The sequence below is a fragment of the Ambystoma mexicanum genome, chromosome 5q, assembly GCF_040938575.1.
Source record: "Ambystoma mexicanum isolate Mex_15411 chromosome 5q, UKY_AmexF1_1, whole genome shotgun sequence".
NCBI classification, from domain to species: Eukaryota; Metazoa; Chordata; class Amphibia; order Caudata; family Ambystomatidae; genus Ambystoma; species Ambystoma mexicanum.
In genome coordinates, this window is record NC_090933.1 from 1,253,896,968 (window position 1) to 1,253,923,374 (window position 26,407).

At 49.9% G+C, this 26,407-nt stretch overlaps 1 protein-coding gene across 2 annotated transcripts in view; it reads right to left on the reverse strand.

The window, feature by feature from the left end:
- The window catches only part of LOC138497986 (ubiquitin carboxyl-terminal hydrolase CYLD-like), a 1,189,455-nt gene extending 1,172,777 nt beyond the window's left edge, over nucleotides 1–16,678 (reverse strand). For both annotated transcript variants that reach the window (XM_069621757.1, XM_069621759.1), the window contains exon 1: nucleotides 16,578–16,678. The gene's annotated coding sequence lies outside the window, so the exon portion shown is untranslated. The remainder of the gene's footprint in view (nucleotides 1–16,577) is intronic.
- Between the last annotated feature and the right edge of the window lie 9,729 nt (nucleotides 16,679–26,407).

Sequence of the window (26,407 nt, forward strand, 5' to 3'; positions counted from 1 at the left end):
AACCCAAAGTGAGGTTTTTTTAACACCATGAGCAAACGCTGAACTATAAAGGAACCTGAATTTAAAGAGCATTATTGAATATCAAACTAAAGGAAAGCTTTGATAAAGTGAAAAGCAAAGACGTATGTGAGAGCAAGGTGGTGGAAGAGAGTGAGCACCAGAGAGTGATTTGTGTGGAAGAACACAATGTGGCAAAGCCAAAAGACTGTCAAGGAGAAGTCAAAGTGAATGCAAAGCAATGCACACGTGCAGTGAGAGAATCCACTGTGGGCAAGAAAGCCTAGGGTGATCAGTTGCGTGAACTATAATGGGTAGACCGTGTGGTCTGACATCTGTGCCTAGACCGAGGATACCCTGTCTGTAAAAGCCAAGGAAAGTAAACTTAAAGAATCTCCACTTGCAAATGAGATTGCTGAATTGAATGTGGAAGATAGCAATCTGTACAAGCTGAACCTGAAAAATTGTAAAAATCAACCTGGAACTGGTTTTGAAGATTAAGAGACTTGAACTGATTTTGAGTTGGCAAGCTGGAAGAGCCGACGTCTTGGTGAAGGGAAACCCGAGACATTTGTGTTGTCTTTTTGGGGAAGGGAACCCCCAAGGCTTTTTGGAACTGCTTTGAACTTGGGGAAGGGGAGCTGGAAAGTAAGCCAAGAGCTGGAAGAAGCTCAGAACTTTATTTGCAACACCATTTCTTTTGTTGCCGACATCCCTACACATTGTTTAGCTTTAGTTGTTTAGCTTTAGTTGTGAGGTCAAGTATAGGTGTTGGACACAGACAGACTTAAGTTGAACTTACTCACTCAGACTATCCTTAAGTTTCTTTACGTAGAGAAATCCCACCATAGCATGGGGCAAGTTAGGCCTTACAGCATCTTGACATTTAAGTAAATAAGGATATTTGGTTTGAACCTTCAATCTGTTGTCTGTGTCTTGCTTCATGATGCCTTCCCAGCGTGTGCTGCCCAATGTCCGGTGAGTCCCATGTTTCCCCAGTTGTGTCTTCTGCCCGGTCTAATCCCTTGGCCTGGAAGTGTTTCCCACTCCCCCTGCCTGACATTGAGAACTCTCAGGAGGTCTCCCTCTCCGTCATAACTGTGTCGCAACACTACTACCCCAACATACGCTGATATAGGATCCACCCCCCTCGACTTCCCCAAACCATAAACATTGCAACACCATTTCTCCTCACTTACTCATATTACTACACCTTCCGCAACCAGTGCCCATTCTTCCATGGCCTGATAGACCCCTCAGTTCTCCTCAGCGGTCGTGCCTTTCTACCCTGAGGAAAGGAAGTAATTCCCTAAATTTAACTGGAAAATGTATGACTGAGTCCAAGGTCAACTCACAAGAAAGACGTGTAACATTTTTAAAAGGTGAGCAATAATACACCCTTGTTTGACACGTTTGTTAGCTAGGATGGCTGGTGTGAGATTCCCACTACTTTTTAATCTAACTGTACACTGGTGTTTATATGAAAACACATTTTATAAAAATAATGGACCACCACAAGCTTTCGATTTTTGCTACAATAGATTTCTATCAATAATATCGAAAGTACTCAAGTACTAAATGAAAGTTACTTAGCTCATACTCTGATAGTTGCTGTGAACCCACGATTTTAACAGGTTTACAATAAAACTGTTTGTCAGAGTACTCTACACCTTCCTGAAGCCTGTTTGAAGTTTTGATATAAGGTTATTACCTTGCGTTTCAATCCTCTTGTCTAACAAGTTATTTACTTTTCATCCGACAAAACTATCTTCAGTGCACAGTAATGAGCAGCAGAGACGTCTTTATGGGAGGGCAAAAGGGACAACAGCCCCCACCATGGGGCAGGACCCACATGGCTGCCTGACAAAAAAAAGTCTTTGCCCATTTAAAAAAAATCATAAATACATGACAGGATATTTTATAATGTGCTGGTGAGGTTATAAACCTGCTCTCTAGCAGTGGTTGACCAGTACATTCCATTCAGATCAATTAATGCTTTCTGTGTTCACTGTAGTCCATGCAGTTTGTGCATTTACTATAGTGAAACTCCTGTAGTGTTCTCACGTTTTTGTGGACAACATATTGATCACTTGCAAAACCAAAGTTGAAATGAATATTGATACATTAGAGTGTTGCTGTTGTTCAGAAATGATAAGTTACTCACCGTAGTGACTAACGTACCCTTAGTCCCCTTTCCTGCATACTGCATGAGCGTCCCTTCCAAGGGACGGGACACGGAACCTTTTTCACCAGAAGAAACCTTCTTCCCCTTTAAATTTAGAGGCGCGCTGGGGTGCGGTCTTGGGAGCATGCGCTGTCCTGACTCCGCCCTCCGGTGCCACACCTCAGTCTCCAAAGACGCGTCGACAATAGATTGACATTGCCTAATGACACCAGTTTTATTAAGGGGGCGGATGGTGGGACGTATGGGGCAAAGGGGACTAACGACGTTAGTCACTATGGTGAGTAACTTCTAATTACTCTTACGTCCCGTCCTCTTTCCTCCATACTGCACGGGCGACTACAACTGAATGTAGCCCCAGGGTGGACAGGAGACCCTCCTCAAGCACACAGGTTCCTAAGAACCGCCTGTCTGAAGGCTGCATCTGATCCAAAGCTGGCGTCCAAACAGTAGTGCTTGCAAAAAGCCAAAGGGGAGGCCCACATGGCCGCCCTGCTTATGACCTGCCAGGGGACATGCCGCTGGAAGGCAATGGCAGTTGCCTTGGCCTTGACCGCGTGGTTATGTATGTTGGCCGGAGGTGGCTTATGCTGTCCCTCGTAGGCTTCTTTGAAGGCCGAGACCATCCACCGGGCTATGGAGGCCTTGGATGCCTGATACCCCAGTCTTGAACATCCCAGTCTTGAACCTCCAAAGGTAATGAATAGAGTGTCCGACTTGCGGAAGCTCTTTGTCCTGTCCAAGTAGAATTTCAGCGCCCGCCTGACATCAAGGCAGTGCAGAACTCTGTGGCTCGTCTTTGAGTTCTGCAAAAAACGTGGGCAGCACAATTTCCTCGTTCAGATGAAATGTGGAAGGCACCTTAGGAAGGAACATTGGGTGCGTTCGCATGACTACATTGTCCTTCTGAAACGTAGTGTAAGGCTCCGAAGCAGCGCCTGAATTTCGCTGATTCTGCGAGCCGAGGTGAGGCCAACTAACAAGGCCGTCTTAATGGTGACCAGCCTGATGTCCGCGGACGCCATTGGTTCGAACGGCTTGTGTGCCAGGGCGCCCAAGACTATGTTGAGGTCCCACATGGGGTGTGGTTTCTTGATGGGTGGGTAGAGCCTGGCGAGACCCGTCAAATATTTCTTGACAACTGGGTTGGAGGAGGAAAAGCTCTCCTCCTCCGAGTTTCTTTAGGCTCCAGTGGCTGCCAGGTAGGTGCGAAAGGTATCCACCTGCACTCCTGAATGGGCGAGATGCGCCGGAAAAGAGAGCATGTCATCCAGGGAACATGGCGCCCTGTATGATCTCCAGATTAGCTTGAGAGAGGCTGAGATGACCTAGGGTGACCTGTTCAGGAACCACGCTGTGAAGGCTAATTTCTCTGGTGCGGGGTGGATGACCTTGCCCACCTGCTGCGCCAGATGATGTGCTGTGCCTGTTGGCAGGCGAATGGGAGGCCTCTCCGAGAGGCTGAGCAGCTCCGGAAACCGTGGCATGGCCAGCCACCATGGAGCTATTTGTTTGTTTGTTTGAATATTTGTAATGCGCGCCAGACCCAAGGGTATCACAGCGCAATAAGCATCAAGAAGGTTGTTCAGCTTTGGTTACATTGCTGTGCAGGTATGACAGTTTATGCAGTAGGTTGAAGGTGAAGGCAGGTTATACAAGAAGAGTCACAGGGCAAGCAATTTACACAATATACATAATATGCATAGTATATAAGGTAAATACAGAATGGGGAGGTAGGAGGTCGTTTACCTTGATCCAGTTGATGAGGTTGGGCCTAAAGCGGAGATAGGGTAGATCTTCCCTCAAGGGCGGTGGGAGGGAGTTTCAATATTGGGCGGCTTTAACCGGGAAGCTACTTCCACCAGACTTAGTTTAAATCTAGGCACAGTTAGGAGATTCGCATTGACAGTTCTTGTAGGGCGGTTGGTCGACTGCCTCGTGAATCTAGCTTTGAGGTATTGTGGGGAAGCATCGTGGAGACATTTGTGGGTCAGAGAGGCTGTTTTTAGAAAGATATTGTCTTTCGTGGTGAGACAGTTGTTATTTCTTCTGATGTCGGAAATGTGAGCTTTCTTGGGAATACCTAGGGCTGCTCTCAGAGCATTATTTTGTAGAATCTGGATTTTGTTAGTAATATATTTGTTACTCCCTAAATATAGGGCGTTACAATAGTCCAGTTTAGACAAAATAAGGGCTTTGGCTAGGGTGATGCAGCTGTTGGAAGAGAGGAAGGGCATGGCTGCTCCGATTACCTTGCAGGTATAAGCGGTGGATGAGGCCATGGAGTTGACTTGTTTTTTAAAGGTTAGGGTGGAGTCTAGGTAGAAGCCAAGGGTTTTGACTTCCTTGGCTACTGTCATGTTATCATCTATTCTGAAGTTGGAGTAGTTGTGGCCAAGTTTGTTGAAGTTGGCGGGGGTACGATGATAAGGAGTTCCGTTTTGTAATCATTCAGGAATAGACCATGAGAGGCCATCCATGCCTGGATGAGGTACACTCTATTCACAAAGGCCAAATCCTTGTTATAGTCTCCCGTCAACGGGATGAGGATCTGGGCATCATCGGCATAGTTTGTGTAGGTTATACCCAGACTGTCTAGATCGTCAAAAAGGGGCTTTGTGACTATGTTGTACAGGTTAGGGGACACACAAGAGCCCTGTGGCACTCCGCAGGTGATGGGTATGGGGTCAGCGGCCGCTGTAGGTGAGAAGACGCGCATTGTCCTGCTGTCAAGGAAGGATTTGATACAGCCTATAGCTTCTTGTGAGAAGTGGGCGGCGGAATCCAGGTGGTTACATAGGATTTTGTGGTCTACTAGGTCGAACGCCGCTGAGAGGTCAAGTAGAAGCAATAGTGCTGCCTTTCCGCTGTCTCTCAGCACGTCAATTTGTGCCTTTAAGTCAATCAGTGCAGTTTCAGTCCCATGTTGGGGTCTGAAGCCTGACTGTCGTACTCCTAAAAGATGGTTATGTTCTAAGTATTGTTGGATTTGAAGGTAGGCTACCTTGTCTAGAATTTTAAGAAGGAAGGGGACTGTGGTGATTGGTGGGTATGGAAGGGTCAAGTGTTTGTTTTTTAAGTAGAGGGAGGACCCAAAGATTGTTTGAAATTATTAGGTATGATGCCGGAGGAGAAGGAGGCGTTGATACGTTTGGAGATAAATGTGGAGAGCATGCGCAGCGTCCTTTATGATTTGGGCTGGACAGGGGTCGTCTTGGCAGTTAGAGGGTGAGAATAACTTTTTCAACCTTGAAGATGGATACTTGTGACGTTAAAGCAGGGAAGAGGTTGTTGGGGGGGGTAACTAAGTGCGGGGGGCGGTGGCTGCGGGGGGCGGTGGCAGAGGCGGTTTGCTGGGCTTGGTGGTAAAGAGGAGAGATTCTTTTTTATTGGCAATCTTAGCTTGGAGGGTTTCTACCTTATTAGATAGGGCATTCTGGATGCTAGTGCACCATATGTTGTCCTTTAGACAGGTGTCAGGGGCCTGGATAGGCGTTTCCATCTCTTTAAGGATTGTGAATAATTCTTTTGTGATTGAGTTGGCTTGTGTAATACGCGAGTTGAAGGAGGATTGTTAGGCAAGGACAATTTATTTTTTATAAAGCGTGGCTAGTTTACTGAGGTTATTTTTGTTCGCGGTGGATGGATCTTGTCTCCATATTTGTTCACTTTTGCGTTTTTCTAGTCCGAGTGATTTCAGGTGGGGGGAGAACCAGGTATTAACATGCTTTTTAGGTTTGCTTTTTCTAAGTTTTAGCGGTGCTATGATGTCTAAAGAAGAGATCATTATTTTATTGTACTCGTCTACCATCGTGAAAGGATCAGTATGGTCAGGAAGCGAGTTCAGAGTGGGGAGCATAAGGAGGGTGGGTTTATCAGCTGTAATATTTCTTATTTCTGGTGGGGATGACAGGAGCTATACTGTTGTCAGAAAGTAGGGGAGGTGTAGTCTCTAGGGTGAAGGTTATCAGGTGGTGATCAGACCAGAGTTGGGGCGTTATGGATGTCTGACAGTTGTACTCTGCTATCCAATCGAGAGTCCTTCCTTTAATGTGAGCTGGAGGAGTTACTTTTTGGGTGAACCCGAGTTCAGTAAGGGAGTCGTTGATTTGCATGGAATTGGGGTCTAGAGGGTAGTTAAACCCTAGGTTAAGATCACCAAGGAGAAGGCATTGTGAAGAGTTTTTGAGGTTGTCCGATGGGATAGTGGTTAAATCTTCTTCGAAAGATCCTAAGGGGCCAGGAGGTCTGTATACAAGGTGGATAGTCAGGGTTTAGGTTTCAGTAATGGGTAGCTTGGCTGTGAGGGATTCGCAGGAATCGAAATTGTGTGGTGAGACGAGTCTCAAAGCTAGGCTGGTTTAGGCGAGGCCTCCACCTCGGGATTTGGTTCGATCTATTCTAAGGAGTGTGTAGTCCTCGGGAATCGCTAGCATGATCGCCGGACCTGCTGCTGAGTGAAGCCAGGATTCAGTGATGGCGAAGAAGTCCATTTTTTCTAACTGAAGTAGGTCAGCTATTTCAGTGGCATGGGCTACCATGGAACGGGCGTTTATTAAGGCACCTCTAATGCTAGTCTTAATAGTTTCGGTAGGTGGAACCTGGATGTTATGAGGGTACTTGAGAGGGGTGTTAATGTCCTGAGTGGGCCGACTATTAATCAAAGATGTGTTCTTAGTGGCTATGCAAGGAACTGGCCCATCCTGCCACAGTCTCTACCTCTCCTGTCCCTTCCCAGGCCCTCTGTGCGGCACTGGCCTCTCATTTCGTCTCAAAAACTCAGGACATCCAGTCCTCTCTCTCCTCCTATCCCCTCCCTCCTCCTACTCCCTGCTCCTCCTCTGGCCCTTCTGCAGCCACCCCTCCTCCCTCCTTCTCTTCCTTTCCCCTTTTCTCCGCAGACGAAGTTTCTAGACAAGTCCGATCTATGAAAGTCTCGTTGAAACAGGTTCACCCCTGTTCCTCCAAAACTATCAAGGACCACATCGACTCCCTGGCTGATTTCTGCAATCACTCCTTTGCCACTGGAGTCTTCCCATCCCCCCCTGAAGCGCTCCCTTGTACACCCCCTTCTTAAGAAACCCTCTGCTGACCCCACATGCCCGGCTAACTATCGCCCAATCTCTATCACTCCCTTCTTGGGCAAGCTCCTGGAGAAACTGGCCATCTCCCGGCTGAGTCGCCACACTGAATCTGTTGGTTGTCTTCATGACCATCAGTCTGGCCTTAGAGCTGTCAGAAGCATGGAAACTGCTCTCCTGAACATCCGTGAAGACCTGCTCTCCAACCTCGATTCTAACACCCCTTGCGTCCTCATCCTGCTTGATCTCTCTTCTGCCTTTGATACTGTCAACCATGCCATCTTGCTCAACCATCTCCGTGATAACCTGGGTATCTCTGGTCAGGCTCTGGTGTGGCTGACCTCTTTCCTCTCTGACCGACCCTCCCAGGTCCCACTTGGGTCCTTCCTCTCCTCTGTCTTCTACTCTACCTGTGGTGTCCCCCAGGGGTCTAACCTCTCTCCCTGGCTTTTCAACCAATACCTGGCACTCCTTGCCCACCGCATCGCACCTCTCTGCCCCAACTTCCAGTGCTATGCGGATGACACCAAGCTCCTTTTCAGGCTACCCTCGGCCTCCTCCTCCCCATTCCTCATCTCTGACTGCCTGTCTGCTATCCAGGAGTGGTGTGCCGCCAATGACCTCTGCCTTAATGCCAGCAAGACTGAGATTCTCCTCCTCGGCACCCCCACTCCCTCCTTCCCTTTAGCTCTCTGGCCGGCCTCTCTTGGCCCTCCTCCTGCTCCCACCTTTGAGGCTAAAAATCTCGGGGTGATCTTCGACTCCACACTCTCCTTCTCTCCTCACATCTCTGACGTCTCTAAGAAGTCACACTACCAACTGCACCTCCTCGGAGGTATTCTCCCTTTCCTCTCCTTCCCCCAGAAGCTCACTGTCTCCAGAGCTCTGGTACTCTCTAGGCTGGAATATTGCAACAGCCTCTTTCTAAATCTTCCTGCGTCTACTCTCCGCCCTCTACAACTTATCCAGAACAGGACTGCGAGACTTGTCCTTTGCCTTAGCCCAGGGATCGTATCTCTCCAGGACTGACATCTTTGCACTGGCTCCCAGTGGCTGCGAGGATTAAGTTCAAAACCCTCTGCATCGTCCACAAGGCCTTCTGGGGCCTGGGGCCTCAATACCTTCAACTCTCTTTCCCTAAATATCTTCCTTCTCGAGCTCTCCGCTCATCCACCTACAACTCCCTCAGGATCAGTCGCTCCTCCAAGCAACGAGTTGGTAGTAGATCTCTTTCTACGGCTGGGGCCTCCTTCTGGAATAGCCTCCCTGCCTCTAGAGGCGAACCATCTCCGGTTCCGGAAGCACCTCAAAACCTTTCTTTTTGCTTCTGCCTTTTCTCCCCCTCTCCTCTGCTGACCTCCTGGCTGGTACCTGAACGCCCTCTGATCTCAGGCCCTGGTCCTCCCCCCCGCCAACGTCACACACATGCACTGCCCACCTGGCAACCCCCACACTAGGGGACTGTTTCTGTATCCCTACAGTCCCCCTACCAGCCCTTGACACCTGATGTTTGCACTTACCATTGCAACTTGTTGGCCGTATTTAGTATTGTTATCTTCTCATGTACTGCACTGTCCCTGCCCCTTCCCATGCATTTGCGCGATCTGAATGACACCTGGCCTAGAAGGATCGTTGTCCGTCCTCCCTATGTTTCCCTCCCTTGCCCTATGTTTCCCTCCCTTGCCTCGTCACGCCTTGAAACACTTGTGTATAGGTGCGTTATAAATGCCATATCATATCTATGCGGCGGGAGTTCTTGGTTTTGGAGTGCGGCCCAAGTTTCTGGTGGTACTTGTTCTGAGATGGCATAAACATTTGGCTGTAGGTTCAAATATTTTAGGGAGCCTGGCACGGAGTTTAAAGTTTCTCTGATGTAGGCTACACGGTCTGGTGTCCAGATTGAACTGGCTAGGCGGATTGTTGTGAGGGGTCACAGTTTAGGGAGTTGTCGCTGCTATCGGTGATGTAGGTGTCATGGTGGGATTCAGAGTGCAGATTAGGTTAAGGATAGTCCTCAGCAGGACAGTACAGATGGAAGACAGATACATAATAGACGCTGTCTAGGCTAGCAGCAATGGAGAGGGTAGCTATGTAGGTGGCAATGTAACACCAAGGCTGATTGGAACAGTAAGTGGTGGCTGTGCTTATGCAGGGTAAGGGTGTACTGGAAAGTAAGGCTTGGGAGTGGGCTGGTTTAGACAAGTTATTAGGATGATGCTGAGGAGGCGAGACTCCTTCATCTTGATTATCACCCTGTGAATCAGTGGAGTGGGTGGAAAGGCGTAGGCTGTCATCCCGTCCCAGCTGATCTGAAAGGCATCGCCCAGGGAGCCCAGGCCCTGACCCTGCCAGGAGGCGAACGGTTGGCACTTCCTGTTGCCCCGGGAGGCAAAGAGGTCCACCTGGGGGTGACCCCATTTGTGAAAGATCTCCTGCAGCACTAGGTTGTTCAACTGCCATTCGTATTTGTCCGCTCCCAGTCTGCTGAGCCTGTCTGCCTCCAGGTTTGAGTCCCCCGGCAGGTGGACTGCCGTGAGGTAGATGTTGTTCTCCAGGGCCCATTCGCACATGCTGACAGCCAGCCTGCACAGTGGGGGGCAGTGGGTGAATCTGGTACCTCCCTGCTCGTTGACGTAGAACATGCTGGTCAAGTTGGCTGTCTGAATGAGGACGCCCTTGCCCTCGATGATCGGAAGGAAGGCCCTGAGCGCCAGCCAGATGGCCTTCAATTCCAGCCAATTGATGTGGTACTTCTGCTCCTGCTGGGTCCAGGTGCTGTGGACGCAGTGGTCCTACAGAGTGGTCCCCCAACCCTCGAGAGAGGAGTCTGTGGTAATTGTGACCTGTGGAGTAGGTTTCCGGAAAGGCTTGCCCGTCCTCAGGTTGCAGTCCCCGGACCACCATGTGAGATCTGGGTGAAGCGACGGAGGAACGCTGATCATCTCTGACTGATGGCCCTGTTCCTGGTTCCAGGATGCTGCAAAGTGCAGCTGTATCCTCCTCATCCTGAGTCACGTGTGGGGGACTGCCAAGAGGACTGCTGCCATGAGACCCAATAGGTGTTGGTACCACCAGGCCGAGGTTACTTCTCTGCTGAGGAAGTGCGCTGTGGCTCTATTGAGTGCCGTTATCCTGTCCTCCGAGGGAAAAAATGTTCTCGGTGGACGTGTCCCAAATGAGGCTCAAAAAGGTCAGTCTCTGCGTGTGCTGCAGCTGCGACTTCTTGGGGTTGAGTGAAAAACCCAGCTCGTGCAGTGTGTTCATAAGAGTGTGGGAAGTAAGGTGCACTGCTTCCAGAGATGTAGCCGGGACGTGCCATTCATCCAGGTACCGGTAAATGTGGGCGTCGTGCGACCTGAGGAGGGCCGCCACTGTGTTCATCAGCCTGGTAAAGACCCTGGGGGCCGAGTTGAGGCCGAAATGGAGCACCTTGTATTGGAAATGGTAGCCCATGATCCTGAATGAAAGAAAGGAATGATGAGGCTGCAATATCGGCAATATCGGGACGTTAAAAAACCCAAACCTCGCTGGGAGGTTGGCACTTCCTCCACGGCCTGGCTCTCTACAAGCAAACGGATCTCTGCCAGAAGAGTTGCAGTCCCAACCTGGGGGAGCAAAGGGGAGGAGGGAGGAGAGGCTGGGATAGGAAGGCGGTACTCCGTGGATATTACGGAGAGGATCCAGGGGTCCACGAAATTCTGGTGCCAGAAACGTGCATGGAGAGCAAGCCTGCCCCCCACTGGAGACACGTGGACCCGGAGGGGCGTGTCATGCCTTCTTTCCCTCAGAGGCTGTTGCAGAGGAGGGGGACTGGAAAAAGCCTTACCCCCCCTTTTTGTTGCTTGCGCCGATGTGGAGTCGGCGAGCGAACAGGCTGCCGGGACCTCTGCTCTTGGAAGCCGTGGAACCCTTCGTATGTACGCCCCTTGTCGGAGCACTACTGTGACTGGTTGTACGATTTGGGCATTGTCTTTGTCAAGATGGATAAAGACTTAGTCGTTTGTGAGCTGTTTTTCTTCTTGTCCAGGTCCTCATCCGTGGTGGAGTAGAAGAGGCCCCCCCACACCCCCTCGAACGGCAGGTCTAATATGCGTTCCTGGACGTCTGGGCTGAATTTAGTCGCACAGAGCCAGGCTGTTCTTCTCATGTCCGTGGCAATGCAGATGGCCCGGCCAGAGGTGTCAATGTGGGCCACGGTGGACTCCATGATGTCCTACATCACCAAATTGGCCTCAGCCGCCTTGAAACGTGATTGGCTCTGCGTTGGCTCTGCGTAGGAAGTTCTGGGAGGAAATCAGCAATTTCCCGCCACAACTTCTGGTTAGCAGCCGCCAGCATGGCATCGGCATTGGCCTGACGAAGATGCAAGGACGCGTTGGAATACAGCTTCTTCCCGTATGCCTCCAAGATCTTCTCCTTCTTGCCTAGCAGCACCGAATGAGGAGGAGGCTGAGGACGACTGAGGCTTGGAGTATAGTGATGCCGCTGCGATCACCGAGGAGTGTGGCTGAGGGTGGGCTGATAGCAAGAGTGTATCCCCCTCCATCTCCCTGTACTTGGCGTCCAGGCGTCGGTTGACTGGCTGGACAGAGTGGCTCTTGAGCCAACCCTTCTTGGCCAGGGCCACTACGTTGGTCTGCAGTGGAATACCCGACTTAGCTGAGGGCGTTGCGTGAGGACCTCTGCGAGGACCCCCTCCGCTGGTTGCTCGACCTCGGGTTGAGGAAGGCCCAGGTACTCAGCCAGCCCTGCAAGACGTTCATGGAAGTCCTTGGCTGATGATGGAGTGTCGGGGTCCTCTTCCTCGTCCGTGTCCACCTCAGGGTCCGGAGGATCCTGCACCAGTGGAGGAGTAGCGGGACCAAAAGGCTGGGATACTGGGACCGGAGCCGGAGGCTGGTACGGAACCGCCTGAGGAATCGGTTGGGGGGCCAGAGTAGGTGGCAAAAGCTGCGCTGGGGCAGGAAGCGCCGGCAGAGGAGCCTGAGGTGACATCCCTGAGGATCACCCCCTTCCGAGGGGACTTCCTGAGTCCCAGGAACCTCTCAAAGAGCCTGTCCTCACAGGCTGGAGGTGTGGTATGGGATATAGATGGAGTAGCGGACTGCGTTCTTCGCCGAATTCCCGATCCTGGTGCGGCGTCAGACAGGTGAAGTCTGGCACAGCGGCCATCTTGTCGAGCTGGTCTCCAGGTGCCTGCGTCGTGTTGCTTGGCTCGCGGGGCCCAGTCTCCTCCAGGACTCTTGAGTGTGGATCATGAGACCTGCCCTGCTCTTCAGGCCGAGGCCTGGTAGGCGGAAACGCCCTCTGCCCGGGGGTTGGTAGAGCCACGTTTAGGCGCCCCCTGTGACGTACTGCTGGTATTAGGGCGTGGCTTAGCCCCTCGGGTGAAGACCCGGTACAAGAACCTTCCGGTCCTTCAACACCCTCACCGGGAGGATCCGAGAACCCTTCGACCCGTAGCCGTGGAGGCCTCGGCGCATGTGCCGGTAATAGAACCTGGGCGGTCCCTCCCGTTCGGGCGAGTTCTTGGGAAGGAGTCTCCCTTGCGGGGTGCGATGGAGAACAAAGGCCTTACCTTGGGCCTGGATCGATGTTTGACGAAGTCCTTCAAGTCCTCTGGAGGCGATCTATGGAAAAGCTCTCTCCACCTGGCTAGCCTGTTCTTCAGAGAACTAGATGACAGGGCGTTGCACGCAGTACAAGCTTGCCACCGTGGCTGGGCCATGGCAACGAAGGCAGAGGGCGTGGGGGTCTGAAGTTGGGAAGAGCCCGTCGCAGGATGGACATCTGCTGAACCCTGTGGAAGTCGACATGCGCCGGGGAGGAGCGTGACACCTGAGGACCGAGTACCTAAAAAGACAGAAGAAGTATCCGCGCGTGGAATTACATGGCCGAAGCCAAACCCAGGAGCGCTGGTGAATTCGGCCCGTTCCCGTCAACGTGCAAAAGGGGACTTGGGTGTGGCGCCGGAGGGCGGAATCAGGGCAGCGCATGCTCCCAGGGCCGCACCCCTGCGCGCCTCTAAATTTAAAGTTGAAGAAGGTTTTTTCTGGTGAAAAAGGTTCCGTCTCCCGTCCCTTGGAAGGGACGCCAATGCAGTATGGAGGAAAGGGGACGGGACGTAAAAGTAGATAGCATTGCGTTAAGCCCTTGATACAGAGAATTTGTCCATAGGCCAGATCTTAGTACCCAATTCATGGTTGACTCTGCCTTTCCTATCTTTGAGGTAGATAAACTTGAATGTACATATACATTCGGGATAGTAACCCCTATGTTCTCATTCGTGAGTTCCCCATAATTTACGCAGGAGGGAAATCATTTACACGCCGGATTGCAAAAGGGATTGTAAACCTGAGCCTTACTCGCCTTCACGCTTCCTTTTGCATGCCAGCGTGCAAAATTTGTAAACGTTGTTTGCCATTTACGCGTGGCAGCCAGCATTTACAATGAATTTCTATGGAATCTGCCTGCTTTTTGGTGGTGTAAAAAGCAGGCGGATTCGACAGAAACGCAAAGCACAGAACGCTAGGATGAAAATGTCTTGCCACAGTAAACGCTGTTTCACTTGCAAGGCCGAGGGGATGCGGCAGGTGAAATCATACATTACAATCTATGCACTTTCTCTATTATACAAACGAATGGAAATATGGCATTCAGTGAAATTCATGCACAAAACGATTATGGGCGTTTACACGTGAATTGTATACAGCACGACAAACATAATCCCCATTTTGTGTTACTAAACAATGCACTTGATCTAGCTATAAAAATGAGCATAGCATCAATATAGTGTACTTCTCTAACTTTGTTCTTCCTAAAGAGAATAGTCAAAATTGGGCAGCAGCCAACAATGTAGAGCATAATGTGTTAGAAGGGGGAGGTGATTAGGTCGCCAAACTCAAGACTGTGGAACCAAAGTGTTGACGCTCATACTCTGGCTTTACCACCAAACAATACAGTGATCCTGGTAAAATCATCTTATATCACTGTATAGTACTGTGCTGCATTCTAGACAAATGTTTTCCATCTTGCTTTCGGGTGAAATGGCTTAGGCCATTGCTTGCTCATTTCTTTTGTATAGGTCATTCGAGTGGAAGGGGTCCTAAACATGAAAGAGCTGTCCCAATAGCACAGATGTGTGGCAAGCAGGTCTGCTTTTTTATAAAAACAAAAAAAATAAGTTTGCTTTTTGTGCCATTTCAAATATTCTTTTGCACATCATGAATCATCCACAAGTCTGTGTTTGGGGTGTATTTAAAGGTTGGAAATGACACTGCAACAGAAAAACCTAGATGAGTTTTTGTTTGGGCTTGCATCAAATTAGTATTCTGGTACTTGTATAATTCCTTTGGACGGTGGAGAAAATTAAGCTAAAACAATTCACCTTTAGCAAAACATTCATCTATAAAGTATTTTCTAAATAGTGGGCTATTATGTTATTTGTGTACTTGCCAAGACAGGTCTACAAAACAGGATTTAATTTTAGTTCATGAAGTTCCACAAGTCACAAATATTGTTACGTTGTTATATGGCAAGTACTGGACACCTGTTTGGTGAAGTGAAGAAAGTGCACGCTGGGCTTAAATCCCAGCTTCACCTCTTAATTAGAATGTGTGGTCGTAGGCAACTCAACCCGTCCCATTTGCCAGTCGCAAAATATTTCAAAATTGTCAGCTCCTAACAGTGATTTAGTTCTCAGAGTACTCTTCAAATAACCCACTCATAATTTCACATGCTATAGTATTGACCATATACACTGTCAGCAATACCGCTTGAAAACTATGGTCCTCTTGTAATCTCAGTCCAAGTCCCAATATGCGCCCCTTCCTGGTAGTATTTAATCTGTAACCGGTATCTATGTGCTCTGGTATGTGTACCTCTCGTTGCTTGTGATCCGTCTCCTGTATCCATCCATGCTTGAACACGTTTATATTCTGTGAGGCTACTAATCTGAGTTATGTCTATATGCTGGGGTATGTTTTACTTTTTCATACACCTATTTATCAGTGTCGGGCATTAATACTATGTCAGCATACCATCCTTGTGGCTGCCATTGTTAAAAAGGTGCCCTGAACCTATGCTAGATCACAAGTATCCTGGTCGTGAACTGCTAATGTCACCCCCTTTTAATGTTACTGGTTTAAGAATCTGATTGCAATAAGGATGCAGAGGACAAGATGCCTAAGGGAGTACCCTTGCTTATTGTATGGCTACAGATTCTGAATCTGGGCAGGTGCATTTCTTTGGTTCGATGGGGGCCCTAAAATGTCTGTGGCCCGGCCCCAACATTCCTCAAAAAGGCCCCGACTGTAACTGTTTTAATGTTGTTAAGTAAGTATCGCCCACGTTAACATCAGGCGAGGTCAGAAGCAGTAGACACCCTAGCATGAGGCCAGCCATTAAAACCGTGCTAGGGCGTTTGTCCTTTCCTTATATGATTAAATGCATGAGATGGGTCATTTTAATCTTGCCTGGCTTGTGCTCATTTGAACCCAGTAATCCATAGATTAACAAGTATATTTGCCACAATTTGTGACATTTCCAACAGACCTGGTTACCCGGTTGAGGTATTTTGCACCCCCGTCATGTTGAACCATTCACACTTATAACAAATGCCAAACTATTGGCTTTGCCAATGTTTGTTTTAAGTCTGAATGCACGGAACGATCTTGGTAGTTTCAAAACAGAAAGTCAAAAGGTAGACATATAGAGATCAAGTAAAGACAGAGAGATGAAAGACTCGCACCCCCGAGTCAGCGGTAATAACAATCGTCCACTGTGCCTGCTGTGTTAAACTTGCTGCCACGTGAGACAATAGATTGCAGTGTGTAAATGAAATAGGAGGTTTCTTTGCAACAGTAAGGATTACTTGATGGGATAACTAACTATAGAAATCTATGGACCTTCCATTTTTTGGTCCGAAATGTCCGCTCTAGCCAGGAACACAGCCACGTTCACATATAATGGCTACTACTCGAAGCTTTGGGAAGAGGGGTAGTTTAAACTTCAATGCAAATCAAATATATCTGCTCGAAATGCACTGGGGCGTGGCTGAACATTGTTTCAGTTTCACTTTAAATTGTAGACACCACCTAGGCCACGAAAATTTGGCACTGGGTCTTCATAAAAAAAATAATGCATGCTGGGGCTTGTAGTGATGGATCTGTTTATCCGAGAGTGCACATTATTAGTACGTCAGAGACGTGATTCGCCCCACCAACTAATATTAAGCGTCCACTTGCGCTGCACTGAAATCGGGCGCACACACAACATAAACATTGGGATACACATCGATGACGGCAAAAGTGACGCACCTGGCCTTGAGTTGTGGTTTTCCAGTTCACGAGCGGCGTAGGCGCCGACCCGGACCGTGCCTGTACGGATTCCAGGGTCATCTACTTCCTATTCGAGAAAGGGACCCTAGCAGAGCCCCGCCTCCTCCCCATGACGTGTGTTGACAGGGCCGCTTATCTAAATCGAGCCACGTTGGGCTTCTTTCCCCTTCGCCCCCAAAGTCGCTTATGATATTTTGGAGGTCGCTTGTAGCAGTTTTTGTCCTCCGCCCATTAGTGGGGAACAGTTGCAGGTGTACGGTTGTGTCGTAACCCCCTCGAATTATTCACTGGAACTCTGAGCAAGGCAGTATGTATGCAATACTCTTCATGCTTGAGAATTGTGGTGATCAATGGGGGAAAGGGAAGGGAGGATGAGGGCAGGAGTTATCAAAACTGTGGGAATTAACAATTGCAAATTTGTATAGACACACAGTGAATGGTAAATTAGGATTTTTTTAAAAAAATAAAGCATTTATGGATCACTAGTTGCTTTTTGGCACTGATTACGACTGCATAGCGAGAATTAAGTGTTTTATTATAATAGCCAGGTTTTCAGTTGCTTCCTAAACAGGCCAAAATTCCCAGTAGCTCGGAAGCGTTCCAGCAGGAGCCAGATAAAAGAAGGAACAGCTTTCCCTCGCTTTGATTTATAAGGAGATAAATATGGACAGATGCTGTGTGATTTACATATATGCCGAATTCATGTATATGCATAGCTCTCAACCATTTATGTCACAAAGGCGGGTGGAAACACCCGATTTTATTTTTGGCGGGTGAGAGGCCCATTGAAATGAATGGGCGTGCAGGAGGCTTGGCGGGTGAGTCAGCTGTTTACAAGGCGGGTGACACCCGCCAAAAGCGTGTGAGTTGAGAGCTATGTATATGAACAGTTTTGTCCAGTCATTACTCCATGATCCTTATCAACAGCTGCACAAAAGGGGTATGTTAATGTTCTGATTACTTACCGGTAATCTTCATTACTCCTAGTCCTACTTTTCTCGTCACAGTACTTACCTCATGAGGCACCCGCCTCCGACACAGGACCTTCTTCTATTTCTTCTTATTTCTATAACTCCTCCCCCACGCCCACGTCACTTAGTTTCATATTACCAAGCTGTAGCATGGGACCTTCCCCGCAGGGAGGGTCGTCAGTACTGTGACGAGGAAGAGTAGGACTAGGAGTAATGAAGATTACTGGTAAGTAATCAGAACATTACCTCCACGTCCACTCTTCCTCGTCCCAGTACTTACCTCATGAGGTATACCAAAGCAACAAACGGGGAAAAAGGTCCCAATGAGACACAGAGTCAAAACAGTGCAGAAACACTTAATAACTCCAATTTTACATCCCCACAGACAAAACTCCAACCCCGAAGGAACCAACCCCCGAGTGGGAGACATTCAACCTATAGTGGTTGATGAAGGTGCTCTGATCAGCCCAAGTGGCAGCTCTACATATCTCCTGTAGAGAAACCCCCCTAGCATCGGCCCATGACGCCGCCAAACCTCTGGTGGACCGCCCCTGAACGTGCGCAGGCACAGGCAGGCCCGAAGCCACATAGGCCATGGAGACCACAAGACGGATCCATCGGCTAATGGACACTACAGATGCCTTACGCCAAGCCCCAGCCGGGCCAAAAGTAATCAGAAGACTGTCAGAGCGGTGGAAAGGGGCAGTTCTAGCCAAGTACTCCACACCGCCCGCCGCACATCAATGCTATGCCAAGCCACTTCCTCTGGCGTTTGCGGATTTTGAAAAAAGGCAGGGAGAACCAGATCCTGAGAGGTGTGAAAACGAGAAACAACTTTAGGGAGAAACTTCGGATCACACCTCAGCACCACCGAGTCTGGCAGAACCCTCAGGAAAGGGGGGTGACATAACAGAGCCCCAATCTCCCCAAGCCTACGGGCAGAAGTTATGGCAATCAGAAAAGCAGTCTTCAGCGTCAGATGTTTCATATCAATTTCGGAAATGGGCTCAAAGGGAGGCCCTTGAAGAAACTTTAAGACAAGAGGGAGATCCCAAGGAGGAAGCCCCTTATAAGTACAAGGACGGGAAGAAGAAAAACCCCTGAGCAACTTCCCCACCAACACCTCCCAATCCAAGTGCCCATCAGAGTCCCCCAAAAGGAATTTTATGGAGGCCCACTGAGAGCGAAGCGTGGAAACCGCCAGGCCCTTGTCAAACCCATCCCAGAGGAATTGAAGGATAGCGGGGAGGCCAGAACGCAGGGGGGGGGAATCCCAGACCGCCCACACCAGTCCCGGAAATGGCTCCAATGTCTGCCGTAAGCCTTCAGAGTGGAGGGTCTAAGAGCATTCATTATGGAATCCACCACAGGACCAGAAAACCCCTGAGATATCAGCCTAGCCCGTGCAATATCCACACTGCCCATTGTATCTGGCGGACCCCCAACCGTAGCTCCCCCAGAAGGGGACAAGGCCACTACGGAACCAGCCAAGGCTCCTGGCACCGAAGCTCCAACAGAGAGGGGAACCAACTCCGGCGGGGCCAGTACGGAGCGAACAACAATACAGTCACCCTGGATATTCTGATGCGCTGAACCACCCGAGGCAGAAGAGGAATAGGTGGAAAAGCATAAAGGAGAGCCTGAGGCCACTGCACAGAGAGGGCGTCCACCCCCCACGCACCCACTGTCTGAAAACGAGAGCAGAAGAGGGGAACTTTTGCTGAGGCTGGAGACGCAAACAGGTCCAGAATAGGGGTACCGAACCTGACACAGATCTCTGCAAAAACCTGGGTCGAAAGGACCAGTTCCACCGAGGAGGGAAACCGGTGGCTGAGTAGATCCGCCCGAACATTGTCCACCCCCCTGATATGTGAAGCCACCAGGGACACCAGATTTGATTCCCCCCCAAGCACCTATCTGAGCTGCCAGGGCATTCAAGGAGCGTCCGGAACCCCCTTGGCGGTTGACGTAAGCCAAAGCTGTCGTATTGTCCGTCCGGACCAAAACTGCCCGGCCCATCAGCAACCTCCTGAAGTACACCAGAGCCCGAAGAATGGCACACAACTCTCGCCAATTGGATGTCCGATGGCTCTCTTCCGGATCCCACAACCCCTGAGCAGAGAGGACTCCCAACGTAGCTCCCCAGCCCCTTCCACTGGCGTCGGTAGTAAGTGTGGTCACAGGAGGAATGATCAGGGACACCCCAGCCCGTAGTTTCGGAACCCTCAACCACCACTGCAGGGAGACCCGCAGCGCCAGAGACACCGGAATCAAAGCCTCGAAAGCTTGAGATGAAGGGAGCCAGTGGGAGAGAAGGTAGGACACCAGGGGGCGTAGATGAAGACGGGCCCAGGGAACTAGAAACACGCAAGAAGCCAGGTGCCCCTGCAATTTCAGCAATAGGCGGGCCGGGACATACTGCCTCCCGAGAACCCTGCCCAGAACAGTCAGCAAGCGACGGACCCTCTCCAGGGACAGGAACACCTTCCCCATCCTGGTGCAAACCTGTGCACCAAAGAAAACTAGATCCTGAGAAGCCTCCAGTTGGGACTTCTGCCAGTTCACCAGGAAACCCCAGTCCTGTAATGCCTGGCAGACCAATCGGAGATGAGAAATGACAGTCTGCCGGCAGGACGCTTTGACCAACCAATCGTCCAGGTAGGGAAATATCTGAATGCCCCGCAGAGGTAAGTGCGCCACCAGGGGAGCCACCAGCTTGGTGAAAACTCTGGGGGCAGATCGCAGTCCGAACGGGAGCACCCTGAACTGAAAATGTCGGGATCCCACTGCAAAGCGGAAGAACTGCATGTGCCAGGGACGGAGAGCCACATGGTAATAAGCGTCCTGGAGATCCAGAGATGTCATCCAATCCCCCTTTACTAACATCGGAAGAATGTTCTGTAAAGTCTCCATCTTGAAGTGTTCCTTTTGGACGAAGCAGTTCAGGGCTTTGAGGTCCAGAATTAGACGGTACTTCCCCGAAGGTTTGGGGACCAGGAACACCCGTGAGTAGAACCCCTGACCCTGCACAGGGAGAGGAACGGGCATGATGGCCGCCTTCAACACTAATTCGGAGAGCGCGGCGTCCATGGCCAACCTCTTGAGCCGAGACCTGGGAACCACAGTCCGAACCATGCAATGCTGGATAGGAGGAGACAGGAAATGCACTCGATACCCCCATTGTACTGTGTCCAGAACCCATGAGTCGGAACACCACCTTTCCCATACTGGAAAAAACTGCCGGAGCTGCCCGCCCACCGGCAATTCCAAACCGTCAGGACTTAGGTGCCGGGCCAGGACGTGAAGAGCGTGGAGGACCCCGACCCCCCCTAGCCCTCCGAAAAGAATGTGATGAGGAGCCAGGAAAAGACCTGCTGGTCACTGGACCAGCCCCAGAGGAAGATTTCTTGGCCGTTGAAGGAGGCTTGCGTCGAAGTTTGTCAGCATGTTTGTCCGCCCTAAAAACTTTGTGCACCTTATCCTCAAGGCAATCACCAAAAAGCCTGGACCCAGTGAAAGGAAGTTTCAGGGCAGCCGCCTTCTGAGACCCATCAGTCTTCCAGTCCCTTAGGTGCAAATGCCTCCGGGCAGATATACCAGCCCCCATGGCCATGGCTGAACCACGCACCCCATCAAAAGCCAGATCGGCCAAAAACTCAACCTGTCTCTGCATGTCTGTAAGCAAAGGGGCACAATCAGAGCCTTCATTGACAGCCTTTTTCAACTCCCTGAAACCATTCAACACTGTTTCAGCTGTGTAGGAACCATAGATATTTGCTTGAAGGGCCAGATGCGCCCCTGCATGAACCTTCTTAAGGCCGGAATTAACTCGGCGGTCCACTGGATCCCGGACGGCCGCCTCCTCGGCCGACATAGAGGAGCGACCCACCAGGCTGGCGAGGATAACGTCGACCTCAACTGGATCAGACAGCAAAGTCTCGCCCTTCAAAGGGTAAAGTTTGTACATGAAGCGGGGCATTGCAATCTTCTCCGGGTCATGCCATTCCCGGAGGATTTTTTCCCGGATATCGGAAACCAATGGCAACCCCTTCCTAGGTGTATGCCTATACTGGCGAATAGAAGGGTCGGCCCCCTCCACCAGGGGCTCTGAAAATCCCATGCAATCTCCAACTTGAGCCAGCACCTCCTCCACTCCCTCTCTGTCCAGATACTTCCCTTCAGCATCAGCCAAAGAGGAACAAGAAGAGGTCGATGACTCAGCGCCAGAAGAAGAGGAGGATGAGGAAGACAGACGCCTGCGCTTGTGTCCATGAGCATGTGTGCGACTCCCTCTACGATGCTTAAGCAGCTTCTTCAAATCCTTTCTGGTCAGGGAAAAACGCTTAGCCTTCTTCTTTCTCTTTCTGTGTAAATCAGGAGAAGAGGAAGACGAAGAAGAAGAAGACAGGACCAGATGCCTGCTCTTTGCAGAATGTTTTCCCATGTTGAGTAAGCCAAAAAACAGTGACCAAGGAAGCCTGCTTCACCAAAGACCCCTGCACACTGAACCAAGGCTCCACATACAAACAATTGCTAACGTGCCTCTCCCACATTCAAATAGAGGCCAGAAAGAACAACAACCAATAGGAACAACATCAATTAATTCCTATGGCAACATGCCTGCAGCACCAGAGGAGGAGCCCACCCTCCTCCGAAGCACGTGGCTCAAACAAGAAAAAGGAGCCGCCAATCCGTGCACAGCCGCCCATGCAGCATGGCCATGCAACAGGAAAAACATGCCCCCCCTTCTCCTTACCTTAACCCAGGTCCGTTCTCCCAGAACCCGGGCCATGATGCCCTGCGCTGGCCAAAGCCCAGCAGAAACCAGGCAAGGCAGCCTGACTCAACCGGGTCCCAACCCAGGAGTCTTGCCACACCTGAAGGAGCCGAAGGCCCCGCCACACAGCCCCACCAGGGGGCCAGCATTCGGAGCTCCCCCGCGCCGGGAAGAAACAAACAAGCCCAACCTGCCGGAGGCAGGAAAAATTAAACTAAGTGACGTCGGTGTGGGGGAGGAGTTATAGAAATAAGAAGAAATAGAAGAAGGTCCTGTGTCGGAGGCGGGTGCCTCATGAGGTAAGTACTGGGACGAGGAAGAGTGGACGTGGAGGTAATGATGGCACAATCCCCTGAATTCACTTGGGAAGCATGCAACATAAAATGAACTACAATAAGGATGAAGACCTGTCAAGTAGGCGCAATGGAAAGAAAGCTTGGACGCAAGAATGGGGATAGCCTATGAGTCGAGGTATAACGTATAGTAAGTAGCCCGTATAAGTCCTGCAATAAAATCAGACTGGTAGTTTCACCCCTTAAATGACAGGTTCCGCTGTCTCCAGAAGACCAGGCGTGCTTTGAAGTGTAACCCTTAGGTGGTGCGTCATTTTGTGCGGCATAATGCACAGCATGGCTATTGGTCCCCCAGTGATCTAAGTGTACGGATACGGTCGGGAGCGGTGTTCCACTACTATATAGAGGATTTGTCCATTCATGTACCTGTGCAAGTGTAAAGTTGTAATAGGGGCCTTAGTAACTAGTCACTTAGACTATTGCAATGCCCCGGCTGCAACACTTGCCACATGTTGTACTATGCTTCCACCTCCCCTCCCCTGCCGAGACCACAGTTCCACTACTTTTTTCGGTACACTTCTACCACTGCCATCACTGTGTACCCATGACAGCAGAGCAGGAATGCGTGTTATGTGCCTAACATGCCAGGTGGAATGCCTGATAATGCACAAGGAACGACGATGAGATGAAATCTTCATTGTAATGTATTGTATAGCACACTCCAGCTATTTTTTGTGATCTTACTGTGTATGGCCCTCCAAGATAAGGGGGAGGGGAGATGTAATGGGATAGAGTGGAAGAATGATGCGACTCCTGCTGTGTTTATGCATGCAAGCTGGTGGTACCCGAGTCTTGAGTGGTGGTGTGATTCTGTTTGGTTACCGGATGAGAGCACATGAGTGTGCATTTCATCTAGTCGGGAGAACCCAAGGCTGATTAGTAAGAATTAGCCCTGCAAGGGCCTAGTTAACGGCTGGTGTGTGTGGGGGCGGGGGAGGGGTTGGTGAGGAGAGTAGATTGTGACAAAAATGATCGGTGGTGTTGGTCAATTAGTGTGATGTGTTCGTAGGCTGTTGCTGCTGTGTGCAATTGTTGATTGTGAAAATAGTGCAAGGTGGAGAGCAATAAAGGTGATATTTGATTAAACGGGATGGTGGATGGTTAACCCGTTAGAATCATTTTTTGTGGGCAGTGATTTTGGGAGTTTGATTATTGTATACATTAACAATGGTTCTTGCTGTTCAGCTTTGGGCTGACGGTTGAGAGAGACCGACACAAATGTACTCGATCTCCCGCAGTCCTTTGATGATGAGCTGTGTGCGGATGTGTGGCCCTGAGATTTTGGGCTGAGGGAGGTTCTGTCTGGTCGATGCTACTGAGAGTGAGTGCCCTTTAGATGATGATTTTCTGCTGTTCTTGTCCTGGTGTTCGTTGAATGGACAAATTTTCCGTTTGTTTGTGGTTGTTTGAAAGGAATGAGAAGGAAGAATCTTTGCAGTTTCCAGTTAAGGTTTGGGACGGTTAGTAGGGCAGAATTGAAGGATCAAAGCATTGCAATTGATTCTAGGATTCTGGGCCCGTCCATGTGTCAATTCCAAAACACACGCTAAACCTGCTAGTGTTCAAATGAAAGCCTATTACACAATATTTCCTCCTTAACCACCTCAATCCTCCTAGCACAGACCCAACAACATCCTACACCCTATGTGAAAAAACAGAGGGTGTTTCACATCCTAGTCCCCAGGGATCCTTTACTCAGGTGGCCAGGGAAGGGCCATCGCTTTTAGATTCCAACCCTGGGGGTAGACAAACGAGGGAGGATCAGCGGGGTAGGGGGTCCTCAGGCAGTGGGGGAGAAACACCCAATGGCAAGATATGGTATCCCCCTTTTCCAACTATCCCAGAAACCACGGTCCCTACCTATTTCACAGGGAACTACAACTCCCAGAATTCCTCCCCTCTTCACTTTCCCAAAACCACTGAGACGAAGAGGAATAGAATATGAAGATTAATTCCTATGCTGTACAAGAGCCAGGTCACACTAATGAGGTCCATCAGAGTCAGGCACATATTTCCAATTGCACACAACTAATGCTTGTTAACACTCTGCAGCACAATAAAAGGTGGCAGGCACAAGCACACTCCGAGCAAGGCTGGAGATCGAGGAGAGCAGTTCCTCCGGAGCTGATGCAACAAGGTTTTGGCATATAAGAGGGCCAAAAGACTGCACAGCAGAAACCCACAGCAGCAAGGATCCCAAGGTTATCCAGTCGCTGCAAGCATCCCGAGGTGGACAGCGTGTGAAAAGGAGGGCACGCCTTCGAGGTGCTCCAGGACAGCCCGCTCACCTCCCAAGGTCAGGGAGGCAATCCGGGCTGCGAGCAATGGTCTCCGATGGTAAACGAAAAGGCATTGCTGAAAAAAGCTCTGACAACACGGCCGGTGAGTGATCAAAGAACTGCTCCGTGTTTAAAGTGAGCGAGAGAGCATCACCAGTTGAAGGTTTGCAGTAGAAAGAATGATGGCTTGCTGGAATTGGACAATTGTTGTGAAACGCTAAAGGATACAGATTGAAGACCTAAAAGACAAGGGTAAACTGGCTCTCTTACTTCTCTTAGATCTCTCCGCGGCTTTCAATTTAGTAAATCACCAAATCCTATTCCCCCACCTCAAAACCGCAGCCCACTTTTCGGACAAAGCCACAGCCTGGATTACTTCCTTTCTTGCTAATAGATCCATGAGGGTCTTTTCCCCCCACCGCCGACCCTTCACCAGTCCCTTGTGGAGTCCCTCAAGGATCATGCGTGTCACTGACACTCTACAATGTGTTTACAAAACCCCTTTTTGACATTTTGGATTATCTGGGTGTCACTTATACTAACTACACCGATGACACCCAGATACTTATCCCTATCACAGGCGACCACAAAGCCGACTCTCTAGCCATTCACGCCATTTATCAAGTCATCCAGGCCTGGATGGCCCAACACGAACTGTGTTTAAATGACAAAGACTGAGCTTCTCATCCTTGGCTCCCACCAAAGACTCAGTAAACTAGACGCATCTTTTAAATCTTTCACTATTGATGGTAACACCATTAAAGTGGCTAAAGACACAACCCTTGGAATCTACATCGACTCTACCCTCTCACTAGCGAGGCAAACCAATGCAGTATCATCGGCTGCCTCTTACACATGCAAGCTTATCACAGCATGCCGTCCCTTCCTATCTCCAGCCAACTGCACTACACTAGCCAGGACCTTGGTCCTATCCAAAATTGACTATTGTAATGCCCTCTACCTGGGCACCAACCAAATGTAACATTAAAAAGTTACAAATCATCCAGAACAATGCTATCAGAGCGGCTCTGAACTTGCCCAGGAACCTCCATATTTCTGACACCAGACGTAGTCTTCGATGGCTTTCAGTCTCCCAAAGAATCTCTTCTAAAACACTTGCACTCACTCACAAAAGCCTCGCCAACCAAGCCCCAAGCTACCTAGCCAGCAGATTCACACCACACATCTGCGAGACCTCTAAGAAGTGCTCAAACCAATTGCCTTGCTATTCCACGCTTCAACCTGCAGAGATCAGGTGGTCGCAGTTTTGCTGTCCTAGCTTCAAAGATTTGGAACTCCCTACCTAATCCTCTCAGAGCAGAACCTACCTTCCCGGCCTTCAAGCGCAAAAACAAAACCTGGTTGTCTGCCCAAGACCCGTCTGGACTGTGATCCTTAGCACAGCCGACGCGAGGTGAGAAAGCCCATC